The 19916-nt window shown below is 45.8% G+C and overlaps 1 protein-coding gene across 4 annotated transcripts in view; it reads left to right on the top strand.

The window, feature by feature from the left end:
* Positions 1-19916, top strand: part of SERTAD2 (SERTA domain containing 2) — an 86184-nt gene that overhangs the window by 47088 nt on the left and 19180 nt on the right. The window contains exon 1 of one of the 4 annotated variants that reach the window (XR_003924628.2): positions 15881-16179. The exons of 1 other annotated variant lie outside the window; for it this stretch is intronic. The gene's annotated coding sequence lies outside the window, so the exon portion shown is untranslated. Of the gene's footprint in view, positions 1-15880; positions 16180-16209; positions 16460-16481; positions 16581-19916 lie in introns of those variants that run through there. 2 more of the 4 variants (XM_041125258.1, XM_041125254.1) reach the window with 2 other exon arrangements.

The following is a 19916-nucleotide window of genomic DNA, read 5'->3' as shown; positions in this document are numbered from 1 at the left end:
TGACCCCCCCACCCTGAAGTGGGAAGAGAAGGGTTGATTTTATGTCGCAGTCATATTTTTCCATCCTAACTGTATAATGTGTTTTTAACTGCAACAGGAAATATTGGCCTCACTCTGACAAATGCTTACATTGGACTGAAGTGCTCGTGTGCTCCTGCTAAGCACAGGCGTAACTGTTTGAAAGATTAGGGCCATGGTCTGTAAAGCGAACGGCTTCCTTTTTAATGGATGGGCAAGTCCCAAAATCAGGAAGTCATTGGTATTTACGGGCTTGGGGAATTGGGTTTGGTTTTAAGTAAATGAGTGTACTACGATGGATGACTTGATAGAAATGGCAGTGGAGCTGCTGTTCTCCAGGCAGCGGAAGTTTTATTTGTGGAGGGATACTAAAGGTTGGGATTTCGTGAAGAGTGGGAAAATGTAATCAAACTTATTTGCAATACAAGCCAGGCTGATTGTGGTTAAAGATTCTTCGGGGGGGGGGCTTCATGGGCTGTGTTTTGGGAACCCTCTCTGTGGCACACTTACTATGTGGTTATTTGGGCTTTGTATAAACTTTGTGTATTTCTGATTGCTTTAACAAGTGAATCCCTGACTAGAAGAAGCTGGTTTTGCTCTGTTAGCTGGGGGAAAGTATATAGGGAAACAAACAAACAAAATCTCTTTTCTTCCATACATGCCACCTGAATATTGCCATTACATATTTAACTGCTGATGTCAAACTGCTCTGTTCACTTTGAGTCATTTACTATCCTCACAGCAAGCAAACAAACCAGCTTCCCCCCCCCAATTAATATGCAAGTTGGATGTGTATGGGTTGGCTTTTGATCTCAACCATTGTTTGTTTGTGAATGTTACAATTCTGTGTCTAGATGCCTTTGGTAAGTACCCCATGCATGCCTTCAATTAAGCTTTCTATATCCAGAAAGTATGCCTTAATTTATCAGGTTAAAGATATCTCTGTTACATCAGTTTGTTCACAGTGCGTTGTGACCTAATCAACTAGGGGTGTAAGCCATTTCATGAGGAGTAATTACTCAACAACAAAAAATGTCTCTCTTCCTAATAGCCGTGAGTGAGTTGGCTAATTGGAATCCATTTTGGTAGTGGCAGGTCAGCAATCAGGAGGTGACTTTCCTGGCTGGGTTCTAGGTGGGAGGGAGAAGCTGGCAGAAGCTGAAACAGAGCTACAGTCTTCCCAAGGCCGCTGCGAGAGCATCGCTGCCATTCAGGAGCTTCATTGCTGTTTGTATTGGTGCCCCATGTGCTGAGTACGTGGTGCCCTAGCATTCTCCTTTACCGATGATGCTGTGATACGGTTTGGTCAAAACCCTTTCCTGGATGTTTTTGAGGGAAAGAATTTGTGAGTGGTTGGAAATCCAGATCTGCTCTCAAGACTTGCAAAAGAGCTCTGGTTTTCTTATTATTACTGGGGGTAGGGGGTTGCAGTGATGACGTTATCATGTGACAAATCTTCTTCATTGCCTGGTTAGGCCTTGGTCAGGAGATGATGTGAAGTTTAGGGATGTTGGCTCATTATGTCTCTACTCAGAATAACTTATGACAGTGACAGAGCAATTTTTGGTTTCAGTGCTTCATCACTCAGGAGCATGGGCTGCCAATCCTGCTAAAGGTGCCATGCCGAGGCATCTTTTAGATGACCCCACTGGTTGCTGTCCTGTTTTTCTACTTCACCAAGAGATAGATCATTGAGGTCCATTCTGATTTTTTTATTTTATTTTATCCCCCCCCGGCTTCAAACCTTGCTGAGGGGGAGGTAGAGAGGAAAATCCTCATGAATTAACATTATTTCCCTGGTGGGCTTTGCTGCCATTTTATCTAATTACGCCTGCTGTTTTCCAGATCGCATTGTAAGCATTTGCATGAAGGGGCTTTCACTTACCTCCTCAAGTAAATTAAATAACAGCCCTTAGGCTGGGCTGACAGCATAATGCATTTTCATGTGGGAGATCAACAGCTCCCATACCTTGAGATGGGAAATGCCGAAATGACAGGGAAGCTCTGCGCTTTTGTCTTGAATTAGGGCAACTAGACTGAGTTAGGGCTACTTTGAAAATGCCTGCTGCTGACTCTTGTGGTGTGTAGGGATCAGCAGGAAGAGAGGGACATAAAGGAATCTGCAGCAAGGGCCGCGGAGAACAGACTGTGGTTTTCGGCTCACAAGGATCCACAGGCTACGTGCAAGATGTGCAGGAAAGCCAGGGAAAGCAAGCCTGTTGTCAGCAGATTTAAATGCATAGCCCTATTGGAAAGCATGAAGGGATCTGCAAACCAGGAAAGATTGGAAGCCACAGACATAAAGCAAATGAGAGGTGCAGGCCCTGCCCTGAGGATGTTTACAATGTGACTTCGTGGATGAGGAAGGCTGGACTTGTGTTGAGTGCTCTGGAAATCAAAACACATGGCCTTGACTTTCATTTCCACAATAAGCCATCCTGTAGTTTCCCTGTGCTTCATTTCTTCAATTTGCAAAATGAGGCAGTAGCCTGTCTGCTGAAATGACAGTCCGCTGCTTTCTCTGCCTGACCCGTTACTCCCAACAAGTACCCACCCCAGGAACTATCCTTCTCTGAATGTTTCAGAGCTCCTAGAGCCCTTCATGAAACCAGCCTCATGGGGTGATCCAGTTCCTTCCCAGTCATGTGTGGTATACATCAGAAATGCACATCAACCCTTCCTGGGCTCTAGTTACTCCTCCATTTCTTTGATAGAGTTGAGAGCTTCTGAGGAGGAAAAAGGATTGGGAACAAATGACCATGAGGAAATATATTTCTTCAGCTCCTGATCAGCCCAGGCTTCTCCTGGCAGAAAAGAGGATGGTGGTGGGACGGCAGAGAGAGGAACTCCACCTCCCCCAACCATTAGGTTTGGACAAGCCTGGGATGGCCCAAAACTCTGGTGTCCTCTTGGGCTCTGCCTTTGCAGAATGGTTAAGTGTGCCCAAACTGGGGACATGCTAGTAAGTGGGTTGGTGAGCTGCGTGGCCAAACTGAGTGAGCGTTTAGTGAGTGAGGAAGAGGAGGAGATGGGCCCCTCAGCAAGTAGGGAATTTAATCTCTGCTCTGGCTTGCTCATGTTGCTCATGAATGGGGGTCAGCAACAGGAGAGGTTGCTTAGCTGGGGGTGTATCTTATGTGGTGGGGAGCCTTGCATATGTGTTTCATGTAAAGGAAGAAAGGCTGTATGTGTGCTCTTAGTTCGCTGTAGATCTGTGGTGACAGTGACCCTCTCAGTATTATATCTGTGATGTTGAAGTATCTTCTAGCTTTTGGTGCTAATCCTTCTTTCCCTGTGTCATCAATTAGGGATTAAGGAAATCATGCAGATCACTAAGATCTGCTTGAAGGAGTCTGCAGTGACTCACTTTTGTCTGGGGACATTTGCTGAAGAAATGCAGTTGACTTGTTTTTCTTCTGAAAAATCAAGATTTCTGTTCCATCAAAACATAGTTCCAGGTTGAAGGTGGGGGAGAGCTAGAAACATTAGTGTGATGGGGGTGTAAACACCTTTTAACTTACATGTTAAAGCATCTTGGCTCTTCCAAGTAACTAGAGAACTACTTTGTGATGCATTTCTGTGTCTGAGATGAATTTTGAATGCCAGCAACATAATGAGATTTATCGAATAAAAAGCCTGTCTTTCACTTTGTTCAAGCTTGGCCTCATGCCTCAAATACATGGAGTTTAGCTCAGAAGCAGCTTGTAATTTGTATCACAAAACCACCGCGTGTAATTCATGATGGATGGTAGCCACTGGATACGAGAGGTTTGCAGTTGGGATGTGCTAACGGCTTTCACTGACATTTGCGCTTGGTCAAAGTCACTGCAACAGGACAGAGGACAAGTGAATGGTCACTACGAGGGTACTGTGGGAGAGACTGAGGAGGCGTTTGCCTTTATAAATCAGGGATTCAGATTTAATGTCAATCATTTTTTAGCATGAACATGCATGATATTCACGATGCAAGACACATTGCTGCTTTTAATATGTTAGAGGAGATGATTCAGGATTGATACAGCTGCTTCAGTGATCGGTTAGTATACATCCCTTTGTTATTATTCACTCCCTGTAAATCTTAGAAAGCTTTCTAACAATTCACGATATCTCTCAAGCTCTCATCCCCTTCTCTCTCTTTTAAAAAAAATTAATTTAATTTTATTATTATTATTCAGACTCCTGCTGTACACATCCCCCAAGCAGGTGGGAGGGTGAGTTGGTGGGAGATGACTTGGCTTTGTTGGAACTTCACTTAATGCAGGGTGGGGGCAGAGAAAATGAAGCTAAATTACGCAGATCCTGAAGGCACAGCAAGCGTGCTACATCACTTGTGAGCATGACTAGAACTGAAAATGAATCACAGCCTTGTTAGACACTGTATGTGTCAGTGCATGTGGGCAGAAATATCATTCAGTGAGAGCGAAAAAGACAGAGAGACTACATCTTTTAAAGTGTGCTGGTCCCACTGAAATCGTTGTAGTATTTAACCTACTGGGTGAGAGCTGGGAAATGGTGGGACAGCTGCTCTAGGATCCTTTGCTACGTTGATTTTTCTTCCTTTCTGAAAGTTCAAGAGGAGTGTGGACCTCTCAGCAGTGACATCTATTTTCCAAACCAGAAAAGGCTATAATTGCAAGTTCAGGTTTGAACCCACTTTCGAGGACTTTATAATACAACCACCAAGATTTATTCTGGGCTAGATTTGAGCGCAGAGTTACTTCAGCCTGCATGTTCATTTTGCGTTAGGAAGCAAATTTGACTTGCTCTTCCTGCAAACTTTTGATGGTGCACGTGCACACGAACACACAGGTACACATGGGTGCATGCTGAGCTAGTGCACATATTCCAACTACAAAAATCTAGTCTGGATCTGTAACCTTGATTCTTGCAGCTTTATAATTCAAACAGGTCTTACTTCTAAAATGGAAATTGGTTTTACAGTTAGGTTGTGATGTGACAGAGCCACATCAGGTGATTTGATGGAGAGATGCTGGAATCAGCTGACCACTAAAATCTGCCATATACATGTTTGTACACAAAAGATAATTGCCACAAATGATAGCAACGTTTGTAAAGAAGCTCTCCCACCTCCTGGAGAGACCTATCCATGGCAGCTAACAAGCAGCAGCCATCTGAAAATTCCCCCCCCCCTTCCCGGGAACACCAAACCCACACTTTTTCAAAGCCAGATGGAGTCAACCAGTGTATTCTTTCAGGGATTTTGGTTATGTATTTTTTTATGTTGTGCTCCATCCTGCAATCTGCTTTTTTTTTTTTTTTTTCGCTAGCCCTAACCCTGTTACTTCTCCAGCAAAGCAAAGGGACCTGTTTGTGTATTGATCAGATTGCCAGGTTCTTCTCTCTTCTGGTCTGATAATACCAGTTTTGTATGGAGATAGTCTCCTCCTGTTTCTTATAAACTAAGGTGTGTCTGCTGTGTCCTAATAGAGATGAGAGAATCTGGCCTGATTATGCAATATGCATGTTTTAGAGTTGTACTTCTCCACTGAGGGGGCAATCTTACCTCTCCAAGAGGGATTGCAGATTAAGTTTCTTTGAGGGTGGAAAGGGGAATTTATCCCCTTTCTTGAAACCTGGGATCATCTTTGCTCAACATAAACTGGAAGCTAGGGTAGGACTGAGGTATGTTCCCAAATGACACCTAACAGAAGAGCTTGGTTGTTGACAGCACCATACTAAAAGTGAAAACTTTAAGGAACTAAAAAAAAAAGAAAACAAAACAAAAAGCCAACAAAACCAACAGATTGTTAATGCTGGTTTTCCTGAAAGCTCCGTTACAAGAATATAGAACTGTTTGTGTAGCTAATGTGAGCACTGTAGGCTAGGCAGGCTCCTGTGAAAGCAGCTTTAGATGCTGCTTCACAGCCTAAAGTTTAACCAGAACAAATTCTTGTGTTGTGTTTTGATTTTTTTTTCCCCTCCCTCCTCTCCTCCTGTTTATATTCCCTTGGTTTCTCATCCATCAAGTCCTGGTATGGCTAAGTTTCTTGTTAATTGGAGTTGTATGTTCTGTTCCTGGTTGGTCTGTGCTGCTTTTCTTCCCAGCCTGCTTTCCACTATCTTCTAAAGGCTTTTATCCTACTCACCCTTCTGCCTGAGTCCATACTAGATAGGATTTCCTCCTAGAGCATGTCAAAGCACCTTGTCTTCAGCACAACAAGGTGCATCTTCTTGTACTCTCCTGGCTGAAGAGGCTGAACACATTCAACTCCAATCAGCTTTGCTAACAACTCAGCTCTCTCCCATAGCCAGGCACTATTGCTGTTCTCCTACTGAGAGGATGAACCACAGGCTGGGAGAAGGAAGAGAATTGAGTAGTGGGATCAGCAGGGATGCTGTAGTCCTATCCGCCTAACCTGTGCAGGAAAGGCAGGAGTAGCCCGTCAACCCAGGTGGGTTAATCTGAACTGTCAAAACTCCAGAAATCCTGGGGTCGTGGGTGAAAATATTTCCTCTGCAAAGCACAGCCAGTGTTTCCCGTGTGTGGCACTTGTCTTATGGCCATGTTAGATTCCAGTGCCAGGCTCTTCTGCTGAATTTGGGAAGACTGTGTGCAGAAGAGGACAGGTGGTCTTTGCTGGTAATCTTTGCAGGCACTGACCCATGACGTCTTGTGTAATTTAAAAGCTGATGATTGTAGACACTAGCCTGAGTTTTTAAAAAGTGGCTAGAGATGTGTGGTTTCTCCTTTATCCCCTTCCCCACAGACCAGGTGCTCTGTACTTTCTGAACATGAAGTGGTTTCTGAACGTTAAGAAGGATGTAAACTGTTCACAGCTGAGGACACAATGGTGCACCTCCCCCCGCCAAAAAAAAAAGAAAAGGAAAAAAAAAAAAAGATAAAAACCCACCATCAGTAACTTTTGAAAATCCTGGTCATCATGTGACGTTCCTAGAATGTCCTTACTTATTAAATGAAATGGGAATAGCTTGTGATTTTTCAACTCTTAAATGCAACTGTTCTGGGCAAAAGGCAAGGAAGGGATCCGTACTTGCGACAAGAAAAAAAGTTTTAATTACTTAGAGCAAGAACATGTTCTGAAAAGTAAAGATTTTAGACTTAATGTGCATGGAACAAAAGGCCGTTGTAAGCTATGTACGAGAGTTGCTGAGAGTTTGTATTCTGCCCTTTTTTTTCTGTGGGAGTTATTTCCTGTTGTTGACTAGAGTTCTTTATTTAGAACCACCTAGCTACTGAATGACGGCTTGCTCGCAAGAAGAAAAAAGTGTGATTAAAACTTGCTAGGGCTTATTACAAGATCTCCCCGCTTCCATTTATTTAAGGGGAATCTTTGCTAAATGAAAGAAAAAACTTCAAAACAACAAATGCATTTCCTTCTCATGATTTCGCCCACATCAGCCATGACAGCTAGCAAAAATATGTTGGGAGTCTGAGGTCTTTCACCTGAACATCTCATGGAAGACAATGTTTCTCTGACAGAGGTGGTTTCTTTTAGGTTGTTCTGGGTTTAAAACCAAAACAAACCCATCGAATGCCAGGCCTCCCTTGTTGCTGGTGAGAGTAACACATACTGGTGTTCTTGGGGGGCAGCTCATTCTATGAACCCCACAACTAGAGTAGGAGTGGGCATTTGCACTTTCCCAGCTGCTCAGATGAGAAAGAGTTTTCCTTTGAAGAGCACTGCCAGCAAAAAGAGGTTTCTGTCTGTTGACCTGCACATAGGAATAGTATTTGGGTATGTGTGTGGAGTCAAATTATCAGCACTTTGACATCTGCTTAACTTCTTCTTTTGCTCTTATGGCAGGGGCTGAACATCCAGTTAAGAGTAAAGAAAAGTTAGCAGAAGAGCAGGTTGGAAAAAAAAAAAAAAAATTTAACCTGAAGGTTAACACTACTGGACTATAGGTGTAGGTAAGCAAGCAAAGTAACTGGGGTTTATGATGACTTTTTTGCTTAGCAGGAGTCACACTAGGAATGTCCCCTGGGTGTGGATGATTAGAAAATGCTTTGGGGCATGAGGTATAGCAGATGAACAATCATCCCTCCTTGACTTGGCTGGCCCCTGGCTGTGACCCTCTTGCAGAGGGTGCCTATTTCTGCCCAGCTATTGCAAATAGGCTGGTGCCTTTCTGTGAAGTATCTGGCTGCTGGCTGCTCTTGCGGGCAGGCTGTGGAGAGTTATGGCTCAAGACAGCCATTCACATCTTTCCTTCTGTAAATAAAACTGATAGAAGCTGGTTCATACAGCTGAACCTCTGTAGGAAAGTGGATCTCTAAGAAAGAGAGAGGGGTTTGGAAGCCTTCTGCCCATCCCTTTATGCTGGGAAAGTCTGTGGTTGGGAGAAGAAGCAGGGAGAGCCTCAGTGACATTCCTCGTGGTATATTCTTCTCCTGCTGCTGTCCAGAGGTCAAACCAGAGAACACCCTGGACTCAGTAGCAACGCCGTCAATGGGGATGCACCTCTCCCTCCATGTTTCTTGGGTCTACTCCTTTCCCTTGGCTTGTTCCCCTCTGTACTCCCATCATGTCTCTGCTTTGCTCCCCCCCAAAGGCTAAAATTTTAAAAAAAGGGAGAATTATTACTGTTTGAGAGCGCTGCTTATGGCTGTCTCAGCCACTGCTGGCTTTAGGGAGCAGTATGCCACATGCAGCATCAGCTTCCCTAGCTCCGTGCCATCCTGCCCACAACAGATCTCCCCCCAACCGCACCCCACCCTCCCACCCCGCAAATTCTGACACATGCTGTGTGAGATGAGGGTGACCAGACAGGAGAGCTGCCTCTCCCCTCTTCCAGACCCCCTGCCACATTTCAAGGACATTAGCACCCCAAAGCCACCGTGGGAGGAACAAAAGAGAGCTTAAGAGGTGTGAAAGGAAGGGAAAGATGGACTGTGATGTGATGATAAATGGTGCATTTTCAGCTTTTTTCTTTGTCCTGGTGGTAGATCCTAAATACTGGGTGGGTTTGCAGTGATTTAGTGTTTCATCTTTGCTTGGGAATACTAATTAGGTGTAAACCTCTTTTAGACTTTGGTTAATGGTCACTATAAATGAACAGCTTCCTTTAAAGTGAGAGAGCATAAAAAAGGTTAGAGGAGAACCTAAATTAATTTGTGCAGTTCCCTTTTTCTTCAGAAAGCTAAAATACATTTCTGACCGTTACAGGGGTGGTTTTAGGTAGAGTTAAGAAATACATACTTCACCCACGATCTGTTTACCTGCATATACAGTACGAGCTTTTGCTAACTCTTAGCTGTGCTAGCACGAGGGAATGTAGAGAGGCAAAATGAATCATTACCACAGGCATAGTCAGTAAAAGCATCTGACGTACTCAATCACTCCCTTTTTTTTTCAATTTTCTTTTATTTTTAATCTCTTCTTTGCACATAATCTAAGAAATCACACATTTTATGAAGGGTTAAAATGGAAAGACTTGTGCATTCACTGCATTGACTCAATGAGTTCAGTTCTATATGATCTTCATTTATTTGTAGTGGAACAGAATGGCAGTGGGAGTTTATGCTACATTTGATGTTCTTGTGCTACGTTTTTTGCCAGCTCTTTTTTTTTTTTCCTCTTCTAAATTTGGCCCTGCAGATTAAACTTCTGTTTTATTGGGGTTTGTGGTTGTTTTTTGTTTTTTTTTTTATAAAGAAGTGGTGTAGGTCACTTACTGTTTACTTAAAATTAGACCCTCAGAAACCTCTGTCTGAAAGGAGTATGGATAAACATCGTCTGTAAAGAATTTTGCACCTGGGGCAGTCAGAGGAAGGATTTATCATTGCAAATTTGAATTACCTTGAAAATGCCTCTGTTTTAATTGGCATGCATTCCTTGAATCTAGTGGTTCTAAGAAGCTGCAGAAACTAGTTTTAAACAAAATGCCCAAGCCCCCAAAACACTGTAGGAGTCTTAATATGCTCTGCAGGTTGTATTCCAGCCAGCAGAAGCAGCTAGAGGTGGGTGCATTCATTTGGATGTCAGTGTATTAACTCATGTTTTCATGTAAATAAGGATTGAAATAGTTTGTTGTTGGTTTTTTTTTTTTCCCCAGTAATGCATCTGAGCATGAACACATTAAACTCCAGTGACATGGTTTTAAGTCCTATATAACCTATTGCAATGCTATATAAAACCCTACATCAACACCGTAGCCACGACACCATTTTGGTTTTGCCCTCTCAGCCTCTAACACATTGCCACTGGTGTACAATGCTTTCATGTGACAAATCTGAACAGGAACATCCACTTCTAGAAGTCTCTAGTCACCCAACTGGTGGCCCCGTTTGGTCTATTGAGCTTTTGGCATCTCAGCAGGGTTGAGCAGTGCTAAACATATTCCAACTTGCCTATGCAGCCAGGCCTCTTCCAGGTTTCAAGAGCACTTAAGAAGAGCGCGGTGGGGGGGGGGGGGGGAAATCTGCGCTCCAGAAATATATGGCTCCACACAGAGGTCTGTTGGAGTAGCTTTGCTTCGGAAAAGGGGCTGTAATATGTGCAGCGCACGCGGTAAGCCAAATCAGTAGAGCTGCTGTCCCCTGGTGAACCAGGAGCAGGCAGTCCATCAGCATAAAGGAGATGGTGATGACCTTTGTATTGAAGTGTGTGTGTGGCTCACATGTTTGACAGCTCCATGTTGTTAAGATTTTTAGGCTCATGTTGGGTTTATGCTCAAGACTAGTGGGTGGCCGAAGTCTTCTGGCTTGATTGCAGCGACATCTGTTTACACCAGTGGTTAATTAGGCCTGAAGACTGGCCATCTCTCTGTATTTTTTCCCCACCATTTCTGTGGTTTTTCTTTATTAAAAGTATTCCCTCCTTGGTTGTAAAACAGAGCCTTTGGTTTTATCTGCAGATTTTTTTTTTTCTCTTAATCCACTGGCCCCAGTATGAGGTGAGTATCAGGACATCAGCCTAGCCTCTCTTCAAAAAAGTAACCAAGTGTTCCAGAAAAGAATGAGTTGTGCTTTCGATAGAGACAGCAGAGTGAGCACTGAAAGGGAAAGAAAAGCAGCCTAAAATTGTTTAAAACTCAGCTCAATGCAGAGTACAATCCACTGTGTCTCGAGAAGCCACAGTGGAAAGGGGAGACTGTTTTAGGAGCCCATGTGCTGTACAGATGGCATCAGTGTGAACTGTCTGGCCTGGCTCAAAAATGAAGCACATCTTGCAGGTGATACAGTCTGTATGGGATTTTGGAAAGAACACGGATATTTATGAAAAGGCAAAAAGATGTGAGAAGATATACGGCAATGGTAGGCAGCCCGAACAGAGGACAGAGTGTTTCAGCTGGAGCAAGGATGATGCACACCAGCAGTCTCCAGAGGACTGGGAGTGCACAGGGAATTACAGAGGGAGGGAGTCATCTCCATGCATGAGGAATGCAGCAAAACCTCCTCTGACTAAGCCAGCTAATGCACACTGTTTGTGTTTTTTTTTCTTTCCTGATAATCCTGTTCCATAATATTTCCTTAATAATTTAATATGTGAAGAGTAGCCCTTTTGAAAAGCATCTAAATCACCAAGTCTTACTTTCAGATGAAACCTTGCCACCCTTGTCCTTGACACGCACTGGGGATTTTTACTGGGTATAATTATTTGAGACCTATCTTGGAGTTAAGGGATTTTTTTCTTGATTACTTAATGAATTTACCATGTGGCACAACCCTTGGTACTGCCAAGCAACAGCTTTCTATTACTAGACTGTATGGGCCCAATCCTGCATTACTGAAGCCAAAAGCAGTATTTGGGAACAGACGTTGGCATCGAAATCTGTAGGAAGGCTTAGAATAACTATACAAAAGGGGTTAGTTGCACTCAGAATATTGATTCATGAGCTCTGTGGTTTTTTGCATCTCTGTTCATTTTACCCAAGTAAGATCAACTGCCCAACTGGACATATAATATATGATACTGCATTAGAACTAAGGCTGCATTTGGTCATACTCATTAATTAAACTGATTCCTCCTGTAGTTTTTTTTTCCTAGAGAACTAACGGAGAATGATAATTAAGCATATTATGCATTCTAGGGAATGGTGTTTCTCCTACTGCCACAAAAACATTAAAGGAGAAAAACATGAACTAAAGCAGAAAATGAAGGGAAAAAAAGGAGCTAAAATTGGAGCGAGAAGGGGGGGCATTCCTTCCTTCAGTTTTAACTGATTCCTCTGTGCCTTGGGACGTGTGGGGCAGCCTTGTTACAGTGGAAGAGTAGCACCAGCAAAAAAAGAAAAAAAGCAATTGAAATCTCAAGGAAAGCAGCCCAGCTTACAGGTGCAGCTCCCTCCCTGCTAATGTACAAGTGCAGACTGCAGTAATGCAGCACCGCCCCCCCCCCTTTTTTTTTTTAGGGGCTTGCTTTTATTTGTGGCTGAGCCCTGCATGAGAAGGGCCCCACTTCAGAAGGTCAATACTGACCCCTGAGCTGGCCTGAACGGAGATGGTATGAGGTCTTAGCAGTGTTTAATCACGCCTTTGCTTGTAGTGTGCTTGCTTTTCACCCATGAGACCTGCATTGCTCGGTGGGGAGTGCTGCTCTAGTGGAACGAGCATCCTTGGCTGTAGGCAGGCCCTTTGTTTAGCTTTTCCCAAGTTATCCATGCTGATGGGGTCTTTATTTGCAAAAAGTTGTCTGCTCTGGGGGCAGTATTAGGTATTTGCCTGCCAGTTCCTGCATGCACTGAAGCAAAAACATCCAGGGAGAAAATGAAGATGTGTTGTACAATTATGTGATGAAATCTCACAGTATTAATGTGTACTGAAATTAGAAAAAGGCCAAGGATGCAATTAGAAACATAGGAAGCAGTTCACTGCCTCTTTTTTTGAAAAACGTGAGGGATGCCGGTGTTCCAGCACACCAAATGTTGCCACTCTTTCCTAATTAGCACACGCGTTGATAGGCAGAGATTACCTGGCAGTCTGTAGTATTTCTAATGAATTGCCCTATGTAGGTCCAGTGTCTGTTTCCCCCCTCCCAATCTTTCCAATCTTTGATTTCTGTTTGTTCATTTATTTATCTTTAACACCAGCAGGGTTTTTGAATGATCTACAGGGGATCTGGCCTCAATCAAGCAAGCTTTGACCGTCCTTGCTCAAAGACAAGGCTGTGCTTAGGCTATGCCTGTGGCCCACGTCCGATCAGTACCACTGTAGAAAAATGCAGTTTGGTTCCTTCTCTTCTAGCGTGTCATCTTCATGTGTGCGCAGTTCGAGGGTAGGTGTCAAGGCTACGACTGCACAGTTACATCTGTGCTACTGCTCCTTGGGAAGCCCTTGCGTGCACTGTTCCAAAATGGGATGCGTTTTGGGTGGCACCTCCTCACAGACACGCAGACTTTCCCCCCTGCTCCTGCAGGCTCTGGAAGCCTTTGCCGACACACTTCCTTGGACAGTGTTTTGTGGCTCAGTTGCAGGCTGTTTCTCTGCGCTTACCAACATGTTTGGGCAAACCGTGTTTGGGCCTTGCAGACACCTTCTGGTCAGATTGCTCTGGAGCTGCAGAGCAGAGTTTCTTGGCCAGAAAGGTCTCATTAAATCGGGCGCAAGGCAATGTGAGGAGCCGTTGGTGGTAGGATTATTTGCCTTGTGTAGCCTAACCTTGTCCCGCCAGGATGGAGCCTCTGCTGTGCGCAAAGCGTAGGAAGGAGCTCTACTCATATCGATTTGTATTGTGACCTATGCTCAGTTGAGAGTGCTTCTGAGTGTGGATGCAGGTTGTACTAGTTGTGTTCGGAGGAACAATTTGAGTTACAGCGTGACTATAAACTCCTGCCAAGAAAGGCCCAGGGGAGTTACAGTAGGAAACAGAAGGGGCGGTGAGTTTTCTCTTTTGCTAGTGTAAAACTGGAGCAACCTAACAAAGTCAGAAGCATTTAAAACTCGGACGATACAGGCTCAGATGTTTTACTGCCGAGTATAACATGGCAACACTGGGGCTGAGGATATCAGACTGGAGCCCAGCTGCTTATTTAGCAAATGTTTGTGGTTATGCCTATGGTGCTGGTGATAGCGTGCACACACCCAGGCACAGGGACTGTAAACCTGCTGCGGACTTTGAGCTCCGGAAGGCAGGCACTGCTCTGCTGGGTGCATCCACAGCACAATTACGCAAAGCCAGATCCTGCTGTGTTACAAATCCGGTGTAAAGGAGGGCAGAATGTGGCCCTGAAATTCAGTGGATCTGGCATGCAAAAAAACCCCGGCCAAAAATGTAGAAGTATTACAAATGTTCTGGCTGGCTTTTGAGTAGGCTGAAGCCCACTGAACAGGTACTACTCCACTCAGGCCCTAAAGAAAATGAATCTTTTCCTTTTATTTAGTGATTTTTATTATGACTCTTGTAATTTTAAGAGACAAGTTTTCCCAAGTAGAAGGACCAAATTTCAGCGCTTTGCTGCTGGAAAGCATCCAGCCAGGGGAAATTCTAGTTTTAGTTTTTGCCAGCTCCTGAGCAATTCGCAAGTCGCTTGTCAAAATTCAGTAAAGGGTTCGTGAATTGCTTTGCAGTCTGGTTCAGAGCTACCTCTGTACCACAAACAGAGGATGAGAGAGTTTGGATCTCCTCAAAGGAATGGCTGATAGCATGGGTGGAAAGGGAAAGGTGTGCCGAGGCCTCTAGAACTGGTGAAGTCAAACAGCAGTTTTTAGGTCTGATGCCCTTTCCTCCCATTTTAGTGACTTCAGCAGGGTATTATCTGAAATACCAGTCTTGGTGTTTAAACCTCAATTAGATGGGGTCTTTTCAATTATAGTTTTAAGAATCCATAAAATCATCGCTTAATGTCCTTCTGTTTTGGCAGATTCACCATTTTAACTGTTGGTTTTTTTCTTTGTGGATTTTTGACAGATACAATTTCTAGGTTAAAGAAATCTTCTCTCTAACAGTATCCTTCTCTTTCTTTTCGGTTTTCTAGCTGAAAATGGAAGTTCATTTCTAACAAGACCATCAGCTTGATTGATCACAAATCATTACAGACCATTTTGAGCATAATACCTAAACGAGTCGTGATATTAATGACTAATAATCGCCTTATGTTAGGTCTTAAAGCTTTATTGTCCTGAAGTACAACCGGTTTAGTGGAACATGAAAGGCCGGAATGATCAGAGTTGCCGCTGGGGCTGCAGCCAAAACTGTAAGGTGTTTGAATCGTCTTCTACAGCGCTGGCTGGGATTACAGTCCCTTTCGAAACAGTCATTGAGGTAACTTAAAATAATCGTCTTCTTTCCAGACAGCGCCTGGTGCCGAGCTCTGCCCCCCTTCCCCCAAGTCTTCGTGCGCTCGAACATCTCCGTTTGGCCTCATTTTTGTGCTTCGGTGGTATCTGCACAGCCCAAATTAGCAGCGAGGACCCCACGGAGGGGGGCCGCTGCCTCCCTCGGCTCCCAGGTGAGCTCCCGGGGCGAGGGGCGGCCGGCAGCACTCCGGGTTTTCTCCAGCCGCCCCCCCCCCCCCCCCCCCCCCCCCCGCCGCCCGGCTCTGCTTGGCCTGGCCTGACCGGGGGCGACCAGGGGGCCAGCGCCGCGGGGGAGCAGGGCTGGCCGGGGGCAGCCGAGCCCCGTCCCCCGGCCGGGTCCTCGCCGCTGGATAGCAGGGATACTTCTCATATTTGCGGTCGGGGCGCGTTGGCACCCGCCTTTGTCCCGGTCCGCGGCTCGGCGCGGGGCCCGGCGCTCCCCGGGGAACCCCCGGCGGCGGCGGCCGCGCTGCGGGGGTCGCGCCGCCCGCCCGGGGCAGAGGCACGCGTGGGCAGCGCGGGGAGCCGCGCCGGCGGCCGCGGAGCGGGGGGAGGAGGAGGAGCGGGGGGGGGGGGGGGGAAGGCCGGGGCCGAGGCGGAGCTTTGACGCGGGCCGGAGGGCGAGCAGCTCGCCGGAGCCGCCCCTGTCGTCAGTGCTGGCGGCAAGTGCTGGGAGCCAGGGCTGGTGCCGCCTCCCTCTCCTCCTCCTCCATTGTATAATGCTGCGTGATCGCAGCCGCCGGGGCAGAGCGGAGGCTTAAATCCTCACGCCGCCTGCGCCTGCCTCCTCCTCCTCTTCCTCCTCCTTCTCCTCCTCCGCATCCCACCCGGCCCCTCCCCGGAGCGGCGCGGCGAGGGAGCGACATATGGAGCTGCTCTAGGGCGAGAGTTTGCGACCTCCCCCCCCTCCATGCGTTAGTTCTCAGGTGGAACTGCATGTGGTGAGTGGGGCTGGGGGGCTGCGGGACAGCGGCGTCCGTCTCGGGGGGAGCGGGGGAGCCTCGACCCGCCCCCCCCCGGCTTTACGAGTCATCGGGGCTTGTTTTATCTCTACCTTTAAATTTGTGCCCGGGCAGAGGAGCTCGGGGCGGGTGTCCTCCCCCTCTCCTCCGGGGGGTGATCGTGCTGAGATGAGCAGAGGAGGGAGAGCGGCGGAGTTGCTCTTCAAATACACCCACACCCCCCCCCCCGCCGACGCACGGGGATTCCGGGCCGAAGCAGGTGCGTGCGTGTAGTTGGAATATACTTTTTATCGGGGCTGCTGTGCCGTCCCCGGTAGTGCGGGTGGTTGTGCTCCCGAGAGCCGTGCTACATCCGACTCGAGGAAACCGGCTTTATCCCGGTAAGTTAGCGTGTGTGCCGGGGAACCCCTTGAACCGGGAGGCTGCAGCCTTCATCCGTTTTCCCAGCAAGAGCGGGGACTTCAGGGTACCCCTAAAAGTGCGTGCTGTAGTGCCAGGCGAGCTAAAAGGGCCTGGGGAGACCCTCACGCCGCTGGAGCAAAGCTGACATATGGCTGGGCAGGACCCGGCTGGCCCCACTGGCTGGACCTTTCCAGGGGTTGGTGTTAGGGCGGCAGCAGGGCAGGGGATTAGCGTGTCTTTTCCCTGAGCAATAACACACTTGGGTCTTCCTTGGGAGCACTGCCAGCACGGAGAAACAGGCATCTGGGGGGCTTTTGTGAGCAGGGTGGTTCATCTTTTGGAAACGATGGTGAAAAAACTGTTTATTGGGACTTCCTTCAGGGTGGGGGAATGCTTGAAAAAAATCCTTTTATGATGCCACTTTCATTTAGAGCATTTTCTGCTCTACTCATGTCAGTGTGTCAGGATCTGGAAAGATAAGTTATACTAAAGTATGAAGATAGGAGTGCAGTCACCTGCTGTTATTTCTTGCATTTTGTGAAGCACAGCTGCAAAACCCAGAGCCACTTTTGTTGAAAATCTGTGGAGGGGTTTCTGTGCAGTCTTCTGGGACCCTTGGTGGCTGATTTACAGCTACGGGTCAGCTGCTGGTGTAAAATAAAGCGAATCTGCCCATTTCATCTGCATCTGGGGGAGCTGTCAGCCCCTTTACCCGAACTTCAGCACAGTACGCCAGAGCTGTTGCATGTGGCAGTCTGTGTTCAGGCAAGTCCAAAGCTCTCGGGATCAGGAAAGTCCAGGCTTTTTCAGCTAGTGCCCGGTGAAGTCAGCAGGGTGGCTCTCACTGCCGTCAGTGGGTGCTGGATTTGGCCACCGTAGGATATGCTATTGCTCAAACAATGGTGGTAGAGGGCTTGGCTGCCCCCTAACATCAGTTTTTATGCTTGTGTCTCTCAAATGGAGTAAACAGTTTCTATTTGTGTGAGTTGACATGACACTTCCTACCTTTTTATTCTGATTTTTTTAGGGATTCCCCTGCACAAATGAAGGTGCCTGTGTCTTACAGGCTTCTCACAGGGTACAAAATTGACAGAGGCACCTCAGTTTCCATCTAAGTGCAGGGGAAGCTTTCACATGGTAAAATGAACTGTAGAAACGAATTGTGCTTTCTTAAAGATTGCTGCTGCTTGTACTTATATTGCTGTAGAAATTAAGCAGTTGATTAAGCAGGGTAAATTGAAAGTAGCCCTTTCTGCTTGAAGTTAAAATGCATGCATTTTTACATAATAAGATGGTATCTTTGGAATCTGATTTAACATAATGAGCTAGTGGTGGTGGTAGAGATAGGAGGAGGATTAGCAGTTTGTGCTGCCAGACAGGTATCTGAAAGCGTGTCCTAGGGAATACTTCCATTGTCCAGGCAAGTATTGCAGCATCTAAAGTAACAGCTGTAGATCTTCCTCCTGTCGTGACTGATCCTACTTCCATTTAAGTTGGTAGCAAAAACCACCCACTCCTTTTCTGCAGGAACTGGATTGGACTGCTAACGAATGAAGCTAGACTTTGTGCATATTAAAACACAGCTTTGATTTTCATGTCAAGCTGATTTCTTTTTCTCTGAAGCTGATTAAAAACAAACAAAAAGAAACTTGCTAGCCGTAGGTACTTCAGGTTTTGTCTGTAGATGAAGCAGTCTTAAAGAGCATTAAATACGTCTGTAGGTGCTGATTTATTAAGAGTTGTAATTGTATTCCTTTATACACCTGCTCTTTTTAGTGGGAAAGATGAAATAATGACAGTTTCTCAGTGTTTTGGTGGAAATAATATAAGTAATCCAAGCACTTGAATTGTCTGCCTGAGAGGCATCAGGGAGTTTGAGATCACGTCCTAATATCAAGGAAAACATCAAATTTCATATTCTAAATTTTTTTTTTAGCTTCCATGAAGTACAACAAATCTTATGCAATATCTAGTTTGAAGGATTTTGCCATCATTTACAGAAGCTGCTTTTATTTTTCCAATAAATAATTCATAGGGAAAAAAATTTTTTTAGGAACTCTGACTTTTTTCACACTGATGTAAAACACTCCTGGCACAGTTCATCTCTGGCAGTGCTAACACTAGACAGGTGATCCAAAATACTTGTGACTATTTTTGCTTTTATGTAACATCTTACAGTGTAATCTGTCAAGCAAGGAGAATGCAGTACTTTGAAAGTGTAAGTAGTCTTCTGGTGATCTACTTTTTATAAGGGCTGGGTGGCAAGAGAGACACCTTCTTTTAACTCAGCTTTATATGTGTAACCGGCTCATGAGAAGACAGCTCCAGTTGCAATGGTTCCTTAACATGCACACGCACACAAATCGGTGCCAGAAGCGGCAGCTTTCAGTTACCAGGTCCAAAGATCAGGAGTGTTCCAAAGGAGAGAGCAAGGTCCAGCTTAAATGTAAGCAGGTTGGCAGTAAGCACAGATCTTTAGTGTAGATGAATCTTTTGCTAATTAATAGTTTGTCAAAAATGGAATTTGCCAATCTGAGAACAGCGCTCATTCTTCAGGGGGATGTAATTGCATGTTTTCTGCCACTTGTTTTATTTCTAAACTCAGTCAGAGCAACTGTGCTGTCATGAAGAAATGCCTGTTTTCTGTAAATGGAGAGAGACCCTCAACACGTGTTAGTTTTTTAATTCTTTTATGAACAAAGTCAATTTTTGTGTTTGCTGTAGTGGAGGCTTCAGGTTTGTTCAGCATTACCAATGCAAACACTATAACAAAAAATAAGATAACAATGCTGACTGTTCAACACAAGTGGGGAAAGAAAGCCCTGTAAATGCAGTGCTAACTTTGTGGTTCGGTGCGCTGAAGTCGAGCAAAGCAGCGTCCAAAGCAAACGTGTGGCTGAGAGACAGCTGAGGTTTTGTGGAAGAAATAGGCCTGTATGTCCTGCAGCTGTACAGCACCGATCACAGCAGGGTCCTTACCCGCTGTCTCACGGCTGTCCAGGTATTAAACGGTGTGTTGTGCAGAATAGAAACTGCACAGCGGCATTTGCTTCACTGATGGCTCCGGATGAATGTGTCAGATGCTCGGTGTTGTTGCAAAGTGGCCAGGAGGAGCTGCGAAGACGTGCTAGACCTGCAGCTGGGAGATTCCTCTGGCGCAAAGGGGAATTCCTGGGTGGGGAAGAGCTGATTTGAGGGACCTTTCCAAGGGAGAGCTGGGGCAGCCTCCAGGGGCATTGAGCAGCTGGCGGTACAGCCTCATTGGTCTTCAGGAATGGCTTTAAGTTATGATGACGAGCAAGATGGCTTGAAAG

Source organism: Aquila chrysaetos, chromosome 8 (assembly GCF_900496995.4).
Source record: "Aquila chrysaetos chrysaetos chromosome 8, bAquChr1.4, whole genome shotgun sequence".
In the NCBI taxonomy this organism is placed as follows: domain Eukaryota; kingdom Metazoa; phylum Chordata; class Aves; order Accipitriformes; family Accipitridae; genus Aquila; species Aquila chrysaetos.
This window is presented reverse-complemented; position numbering and strand designations above follow the sequence as displayed.